The sequence below is a fragment of the Lygodium microphyllum genome, chromosome 17, assembly GCF_053477565.2.
Source record: "Lygodium microphyllum isolate KBCC chromosome 17, Lygodium_microphyllum_v1.1.10, whole genome shotgun sequence".
Lineage (NCBI taxonomy): Eukaryota > Viridiplantae > Streptophyta > Polypodiopsida > Schizaeales > Lygodiaceae > Lygodium > Lygodium microphyllum.
Window position 1 is genome coordinate 71,078,986 of NC_141151.1, and position 9,454 is coordinate 71,088,439.

Sequence of the window (9,454 nt, forward strand, 5' to 3'; positions counted from 1 at the left end):
TCAATCAACATAGGCTTAACACACGTGTAGCATAAGCCTTGAGCATGCATTTCTCTTATGTCATCACTAGTGAGCTATCTGCAATTAGTAGCATCATGCTATCCACAAGAATGTTGATTAAAAGCATGCCTAAAAGAAGATTGATCATATGCATCATCTTCATGTGTATGTTGTTGCTCGTAAGAAGATGCATAATCACAATATACATATTGCTCATAAGATAGTGGCTATCTATACTCACCATTGTACAAATTTATCAAAGGCCGATGTGTATGTTGCTCCCGTGTACATAGTCATATACATTTGCATGCTATTGCCCATGTATATAAGGCTAATTAGACGACTGTCCATGCTCATGACCATAATGCGGCTCATAACAATGTGCATTGCCATCAGATCCATGTTGTTGCTTATAATATGCACAATCATCATATGCATGTTGACCACAAGTATGCACATGTTGCTGATAATACCCATGATGTTCATACATATAATAGTGTGCATCATAACAATGTTCATGATGCTGCTTATATGGATTATACCATTGCTCATGGCAACGATCAAGTTGTTGACCATATCGATCCTTCATGGGGATTGATTATTGGCAAGTGCCATTTGATCCATTAGCCGATCAAACTTAGACATTAGTTGGTTGTGTCTCTCAACCCCTATAACTTCTTGTCGCCATAAAATAGCATTCAATCCATTCATGGTGTGATACCAAGATTGAGAGGAGTTAGAGCTATGAGCCATGACTAATTTTTTTTTGCATACACTATTGCATTTAATGTTTACTACATGCAGTGAGGGATTGATAGATAGAGACCACCATGGTGAGCCAAAATCTTTATGCTATGCCTCCAGTTGTAATTGAGACTTCTTCTAGAAGTGTGCAATCTCAATTTTCACACAACAATTGCAACTTTTCATTGCTCTATCTAGCTTGTGTGCCTCTAGAATCTTAAATGCTTCACTTGGGGATTTAAGAGGGGCACAAATCATTGAATTGAGACTTCATAGAGCATTTGCTGCTGCAGACCATTGCCAACTTCATGAAATGATAGCCCAAAGACAGCCCAAAGACTATACAAAATCCTACCTTGTCGATGTCGAGAAAATCTTGATGAGTCCATACATTGAGAGGTAACGCCTTGATTGTTGATAACAATCGTGTCAAGTCTCAAGACACAAATATATATAGAATAAGAGGTGTAGGCCTGTCCAAATTAGACTACACCAATGCTGACAAAAACTAAATGGGACTACAAATACTTATTTCGAGAAATTAACTTTCCTATAGTAGCAGTGATTGAAGCAGATATGGCAAGCCTTCGAGATAATGTGCAGATCAAGTAACAATTGTTGAAAGCCACAAGTAGTGGCATGAAGTCATCAACATAATGTCATTACGTTAAGCAAGCATTTTTGAGGCCACTCCATTAATTACTCTCTAGAATCCCTCTCTATTTATCACTTGAATCTTTGCAAGCTAGCAGCAGTTAAGAGCCTTTAATATGCCTTAAATTAGCCTTTCTAATGGCACAAAGCCTTATGCAAAATCTTCCTCTTCATAGGTAAGTACTCTTGATGGTCTAACTAGTGAAAGAAGTGTAAGGTTCATATCCAACTCCAGCATTGTCTTCAACTCTAGCATTGTCTTTGACTTCACTTAGCTCAAGGGATTGCTCTCTAAAGCAATATGATTTTTATTTTGATATTCACGAGAAAATGCTATTTAGATTGAATAATGATGACTCGACAATAATTGTGCCATCCTAATTCTCAATTGGCAATAGAACTCACAATTGCAAGGAGCGGTCAACAAGGGAAAAGCTCACATGTTAATTGAATCCAAGCATGAAACTCCACCAGTTGACAAAATTGAACCCTTAATTTAGAATAAAGCTGGGGCTTCTAATGTTGAAAATAATCCTCCAGGTGCAATTATAGTCAAGAATGATGAGAACTTGTTACCTAAAATAAGAACTCTATCAATTCAAGCTAACAAAGCTAAATTTGTGAACATGATTGTCAAAGATGTTGGAGATGAGGCCATTGTTGCTTCGGAGCTGGAAACTAAGCTTAATCTCTACATATCTATAGAACCTAAAGGTGATTTTTTAGATAGCAACCAACCATGCAAGCATGCATGTTCAAATAAAAAATACACATACATTGATAGCAATCACAAAGATCCTCAAACATGCATCTCATATACCCGTTACATCTATCATTATCTCAACATTTATGAGCTTAAGAGAAGGCCTAGTAAAGACTTCATGGATGTGGTTCAACAGGATATCAATACTAGTATGCAAGGAATTTTGGTGTATTGGCTTATATAGGTTGCAAAAGACCCTTGCAACATTGCTTTTGATTTGATTTTCTAACTAAAGACAAAATATATAGCTTCTTCAAGCCTCAACTTATGTCTTGAGCTAGTGAATGGCCTGTTTGCTAGAGTAATATCTACTTAATCAAGTAGTCTACTGAGATCTAGTTGTTGGTGTTGTTGAGAGGGCCCAATGAAAGGTTGATAACATGCATGCTGTGGAGAATTATTTTGCTAACATGCCTTATAATAGGGCCCATCTTCCAAATTTAGAAGTTGATATTTGGGAGGTTGCTACAAATTGTGTTCGTAGCAATTCTAGCTAGACTTTGTAATAGGTCTCCAATCGAAAATGTTGGTACTTCTCGTGGTGTATTTTATCCTCTTCTTGCAAGGTTTCAATAGTTGAATTCTCAACATGTCAATGGCAAATAACCCATTGTTTCATTCTCACAAGACACACATCAAGGTCCACATTCATTATGTTTGAGCATCTATTTTTGATACAGAGTTGGAGTTGGTCTACTATCCTCCTAAGAAGGACAATGCTGTAGGGGCTTTTAGCATTGATTGTATTTTTGTTACCATCTCCTATTGTGAGCCCTTGTTAAAGTCTAATAGGCACATTATGTCTTGTCTTCCTTGTATTACAACCATTGTTTTCAACATTTTAAGGGCATTTTATGGGACAATATGCATGTAGAGTTGTTGGTCAAGACTTGATTTATGCATATCATTACTTTTATGTACAATTTGGCCCATTAGAGTTGTTGATCAGCCCATGATGCCTTTGCCTATATATAGGTTGCTATCTAGTCTTGCAATCATGACCATCATCATTTCCCACTTATTGTCCTCATCATCTTCCACTTTCTTACTCTCCTTGTTGTAGTATAATGGCCTCATTGATGTGGTCTATAGCCCCAATGCATAGTCCATACATAAAGCATTGGCGATTAGTTACATGTGGTTTTTTCCCTATCTAAGTGACACATGGAACCTTGATATGTTTTATATAAGGGGGAATGGTTGGCACCATCAAATTTGCATGATTTTTCAAATCTATATGGGGTTAGTTATTATGACACAAGAGTGTTTGCTTAGTGGTTTTTGCTTCGACCATGGTGATTGATTATCCACTTGGGACGTGCTCCTAAAATGAGAGAGAATGACCAAGGGTGCACTCATAACATGTAGCGCTCAAGGCTGAGTGTAGAGTGCTCCTAGGTGTGGGCAATGTGTCCAAAAGAAGAATAAATGTGTTCAATATATGCAGAGGATGTTGTGGTCTCTTAGAGATCAAAACACATGATAGGAAACGAATATTTGTAGGGTCAGGTGGTGTCTATGGGCTTGTTTTTGAAATCCCATGAAGGTGCCAATTCGATAAAAAATTATTATTGTTGGTAAAAAATTTGAGGCTTAATGAAAGTTGCTCAAGCTAGCCAATTAGAGTCATGAAATATTCCAGCCACAATAAAACTCTACTTATGATACTGGAGGTGATTAGAAGTTGCATAGCTAAAATGTTTGAAAACATTTGCATTAAACATACAAAGTGACATAAAATAATTAGATCATTTTGGACGTGTGTTTCAAGAATTCCAACATGAGGTAAAGCAATACTTAAGATATTGATTTGAATCTAGTCTAAGTGCAAATAACTTATTTTTCAAATGATAATTTTGCAGAGAGAGAGAGAGAGAGAGAGAGAGAGAGAGAGAGAGAGAGAGAGAGAGAGAGAGAGAGAGAGAGAGAGAGAGAGAGAGAGAGAGAGAGAGAGAGAGAGAGAGAGAGAGAGAGAGTGTGTGTGTGTGTGTGCACATATATGCACATGTGCACATTCACACATACACATACACATACACGTGCACATGCACATGTATAGATTTGCATATTTGTGCATATGCACGAAAAGAAACCATTGAAATCTAAAAAATATACAAAGCCTTGTAGGACTCTCATGAAGTTTTTCAAAATGGTGTGCTATTTCTTATCATTCTTTGATATTTAAAAACGATGTGCTGTTGCTCATTGTTTGTTGTCACACATCTAATTCTCAACTTATTTGATAGACACCCTTATGTTTTTGACATTTGATTTGGGTTTCGATGTATAAATTTTAGAAAACTTATGTTTGAGGCATGCTTTCAAACTCACATTGATTACTTTGATAAATCACTTTATCTACTCATTAAAACACACACATGTGCATACTTGTGTGTGCGCGCACGAACGCGCGCGCGCGCGCGCGCACACACACACACACACACACACACACACACACACACACACACACACACACACACACACACACACACACACACACACACACACACACACACACACACACACACACACACACACACACACACCCTCCCTCCCTCCCTCCCTCCCTCCCTCCCTCCCTCTCTCTCTCTCTCTCTCTCTCTCTCTCTCTCCAACCCCCACTCACGTGTTGGAGTTAAATGGGTTTTCAAAGGTAATCATGAAGAAGTTAAGAAAGTCCTTTTACATCTTTAAAGTAATGTTTGCTTTGCTTAGCAAACTTTTACGCTAAGTGGGTTATCTCCTACTACATCATAATGATGCTATTGATATGTTCCAATATTAATTTATCTACTTCACTTTGATTTCTTTTTAGACAAAAGATAACACAAATTATCATGCTTTTCTTATAAAGGATCATGAGTATCTATTTTAGATTAATGAATTATCACATGAGTCTTAAATATTATAAGAGAGTGGCATAGTGGTATCTTCCCTTTATAGTTTTGTTAGCTCATTATGGGCGTGACATCATATATGGTGTAATATTATAGGTTAAGATGCCAATGGCTTTAAAGTTGAAGGGCCATAAAGGTGTAGCTCATTTACTCTTGTTAATACTACATAGACGTGGATTGCATTATGTATGGGAAAAAACACACGAGAGACTAGTGGCACTCCCTTATCATGAGTTGTACAACTATTTTGCAATCCACACAATCTTTCATTATCTTTTTCAACCCATTTCCATCAAAGATTCAAGCCATATATGAAAATTAAGCAAACTGATGATCCTCATTATATATTCCCAATTAAATATATGAGAATTAAGCCATAGTTGCATGATTAAGTATACACACATGAATTTCTTTCGGTTGTATAAAGTTGATTCATGGACAAAAGCCTTACCTTGAGTAGCAAATCACTTTTTGACCAAATATCTTTTGACTTGTCCTTGAAGCTTTTCATTTCTTTTTAATTATTAGTGATAAGGGAAAGTATTCTTGCATAAGAAATTGCATCTTGCTTCACAACATCTTTCCTCAAAGACTGACCATAAATTAAACTCTTAATATACGAGGCGAACTAGTTCGTTTTTCATACATAGGTCCTACTTAGCAAGATTCCTCAAAACTACAAGAAACACATATCTTCTATTCATTGAGAAAAAAAATAAAAGGCTTTTAAACTAAGCCTTGAATGCATGTGATGCAGAGGGTTTACATGGATGTAGTAAACCTACCACCAATGCCTATTAGCCACATGTTCCTATACAAAGAAAAGAATTATCTTTGATGAGGACAACTAGAATTGTTAATAACATAGGAAAAATGCATTATTTCTAAGTGTGGTAAGGCATTAATCTACAACCTAATGTTTTTGTATGTTCTTGAAACATTAACACTTAAATCAATGACCTTCATATCATCATGATGTTAAAAGATGCATTGACAATCATATAACTTTGTACATGTAAAATTGTAAGGTTATTTTTGAATGCCATTTATGTAGCTTGAATTTAATAAATAACAATCCCAAATGTTTTTTTGGAAGGAAAGGATTGATACGTAAGAGGTTAATATTTACATCCCTAAAATTCTAATTAGGCTCTAATAGAGCTTTTTAGCTTAGAAGACAAAACATAGTCCTTTAAAGATATTTTCTCAACAAGACTAAGGATCTAATTAGCCAAACTAAAACAATAATCTACAAGAGTAGCCATAATCTAGCTAGGAGCATTGAAAGCTGACAATTTTATAAAAACCAACCTAGCAATGTTTAAGGCCTTTTGATTGAGGAGTGTATACTTCCAATTCATATAATAATGTGGGTGAACTTTGATTAGCTAGTCAAAATAACCACAATACCCCAAAGTTGAAAGACATCTTTATCATACATTCAACATAGGGGATCACAGCTAGAAATGAGAAGCAATTTCATTAACCTTATCTTTGGTGGGAAGCTTCACTATATCAGCCTTCAAAGTAGAAGGCCAACCATACATCTTAGCAACATATGTACTTTAAGCATTATCTAGAAGTTTCTTCAATTTGCCGATTGGTATACTTCTAGAACAATGTGGTTATCCTTGAACTCGCATTTACACCTCAAAGAGGTAGGTCAACCATCTTGGGAAGATTTTGGTTAGCCATTCCACTTAAAGGAAAAGATCAATCTAATGTTGTCCATAAGAAGCGAGTCAAGCCACGCACACATCTACCACATGCATATAACATTTTGGGAGAGCTTGAAGTTAGTTTTAAATTTTGAAAAACTATAACAAAATGGTCACGAAAAGGAAAAGGGTTAGACAATATGGAAAGCTTGAGAGATGTGTCATGTTTACACTCAAACTAGAGCTCTCCATTCTACTTGTTTCAAAACCTCCCCCATGCAACAATACTAGATTTATAGTATCTAAATATTTAATCTTCAAATTGCTACTAGTGAGGAAAATCATTCCATACCAATTTGTGTTGGGCCAATCGTGCCCTCAAAAGAACAAGACTTGATCTAAAACCTTAGAAGAATAGTCTAAGGGTGAAATAATTCAATCTTATAGCAAAATGACCAAATCACTATGAATAGTTGGAAATTCTTAAAAAATCAATTACAAACCAATGTAAATAGACACAATTGCAACAATTCTCATTCATCTTTCCAAAGCTTAGCTCAAAAAGGCAATTTTTTTTTCTCTTACTCCTTCCTCTCAAATAGTATTGTATCTTTTTATAAGTATGGGCATTGCAAATGTTTCCATAGTAATCACATTTAATGAAAAATTCTAGCAAAGCCTTAAAAGGATGTTTAAGTTTTTTGTGTTTTACTAGAGATAAAGTGAATTAGCTCTCTATCTCCTAGGATCAAGTCAATACACTTAGTTGATATGTTTTCTAGAAGTGTTTAGTTGGCAAATAAATGGCCATTGCAAATGGAGTCAAAGTAGTATGACTATCTCAAGTTGTGGATTAGTAACTTATTGGTTTATTGAATGAAGTGGCTCAATATCAAGATGATGGTTGATATGATTAGTGTAAAACCACAGAAAATTAAAATTCAAGGCTTTCATATTGCTAATTCTTTAGTGAACATCTAGCCTTTCATGATTTTTAAATGTAAATGGAAAGGTGACTACATTAAAGGCGATGATAGTTTTTTGTTAAGATTTATGTGGTGTAATGCCTTTTAATTTTTTCACAATGTATCTCCTACTTCTTCAAAGGTAGCCCTTTCTCCAATAATTTATATGAAAGGGATCAAGGTTTGAAGAGACTTGTAGGCGAAGTAGACACCTTCTAGATTGATTTTTAGGATGTCAAAGAGTCTCTCTCTACCACTCATTGAAGAAGTATAAGCCAAGGCTAGAAAATAGAAATATGATTTGGCTACAAGGCTTAAGCTTTCTAGTCTAAGCAGGATAGATTAATGATCATTACAAGCATTCACAATAATGTCCAATTGGTATTGGAGGCTATCTCTTTTGTAAGGATGAATACCGGTTTTAGAAGTTTTTTGGCTAAGCTTTCTATAGAAGTAGGCTATGCAAATTAGTCCATCTCCTAAAATGTTTGCCTCTCTACCAGTAAGTTGGGAAGATCCTTTTCATATATTGGAGTTTTTTTCTACTTAAATATCTTTATAGAAAAGTGGCAAAGTAAACTAGGATGTAAATTAAAATCACAAGGATATAAGATCTAATGGGAGATAAGAAAAGATGATGCTAGATTTGGTTGAATTTTGGAGTATACTTAAAGATGTAGCAACTTTGTTGGTTTCATTACAAGGGAATCAAACAATAGAAATGCTAGTTAGCGATGCATTTTATTGGCATTGCCATTAACATGACTAAAAGTGTTGCTATTAGCGTCTTTATGAGCATTGCTATATAATGATGCTAATAGCAATGTCAATAGCAACACAACTATGGGAAAAAAAGCTAAAACAATCATGGTATTTTTGCCACACATTGAGAGAGAGAGAGAGAGAGAGAGAGAGAGAGAGAGAGAGAGAGAGAGAGAGAGAGAGAGAGAGAGAGAGAGAGAGAGAGAGAGAGAGAGAGAGAGAGAGAGAGAGAGAGAGAGAGAGAGAGAGAGAGAGAGAGAGAGAGAGAGAGAGAGAGAGAGAGAGAGAGAGAGAGAGAGAGAGAGAGAGAGAGAGAGATGCGCGCTTGTATAATTTGTTACATAATGAAATGGATAAGATTATTACTTTTTAGATTTGCTATTTCCTTGGTTGTGAATAAAGGTAAGCATCAACATGAAAAACCACATGTGAAGCATCTCAAGTATAAAGCTAGTGCAAGAAATCATGGACGATCTTTTAAATACGTAAGAGAGTAGTAGAGAAATGAAAATTTTGACCTTGTATTGTAGTAAAAATGAGCAATGATAATGACTGATGTACTGGAGATAGAGAGACATATCTCAATTAGGATGTCCCCCCATGTCTTTACACTTAATGAAAGTGCATAATTAACTGAAAACATTGTTTGTCCATAGAGCATGTGTGAGGCTATAGGGAGCTCCGAATGGAATTGATCAAGCGATCTTAAATCATGAGTTACCAACGAGTAAAGTGTGTATAATTTTTGTGGTCATTGTGGCACAAAGACATGCACTAATTGTACTGTCTTGTCAATGTCTCGTTTGTCTTTAGAAATGATGGTACATCATAATCAATAGATCTTTTTTATCTAATAACAAGGGTTCATGGGCGTACTACCATGCAATGAGTACCTAAGTAGTTGCATCTTTTGGAAGGTGCTTCCTTTGGTGCACTTTTCATAGGAGAAGAAATTAGGGACCATGGACCATTCTTAGATATTGGAACCAGAGATGGAAGTAATGATTGATG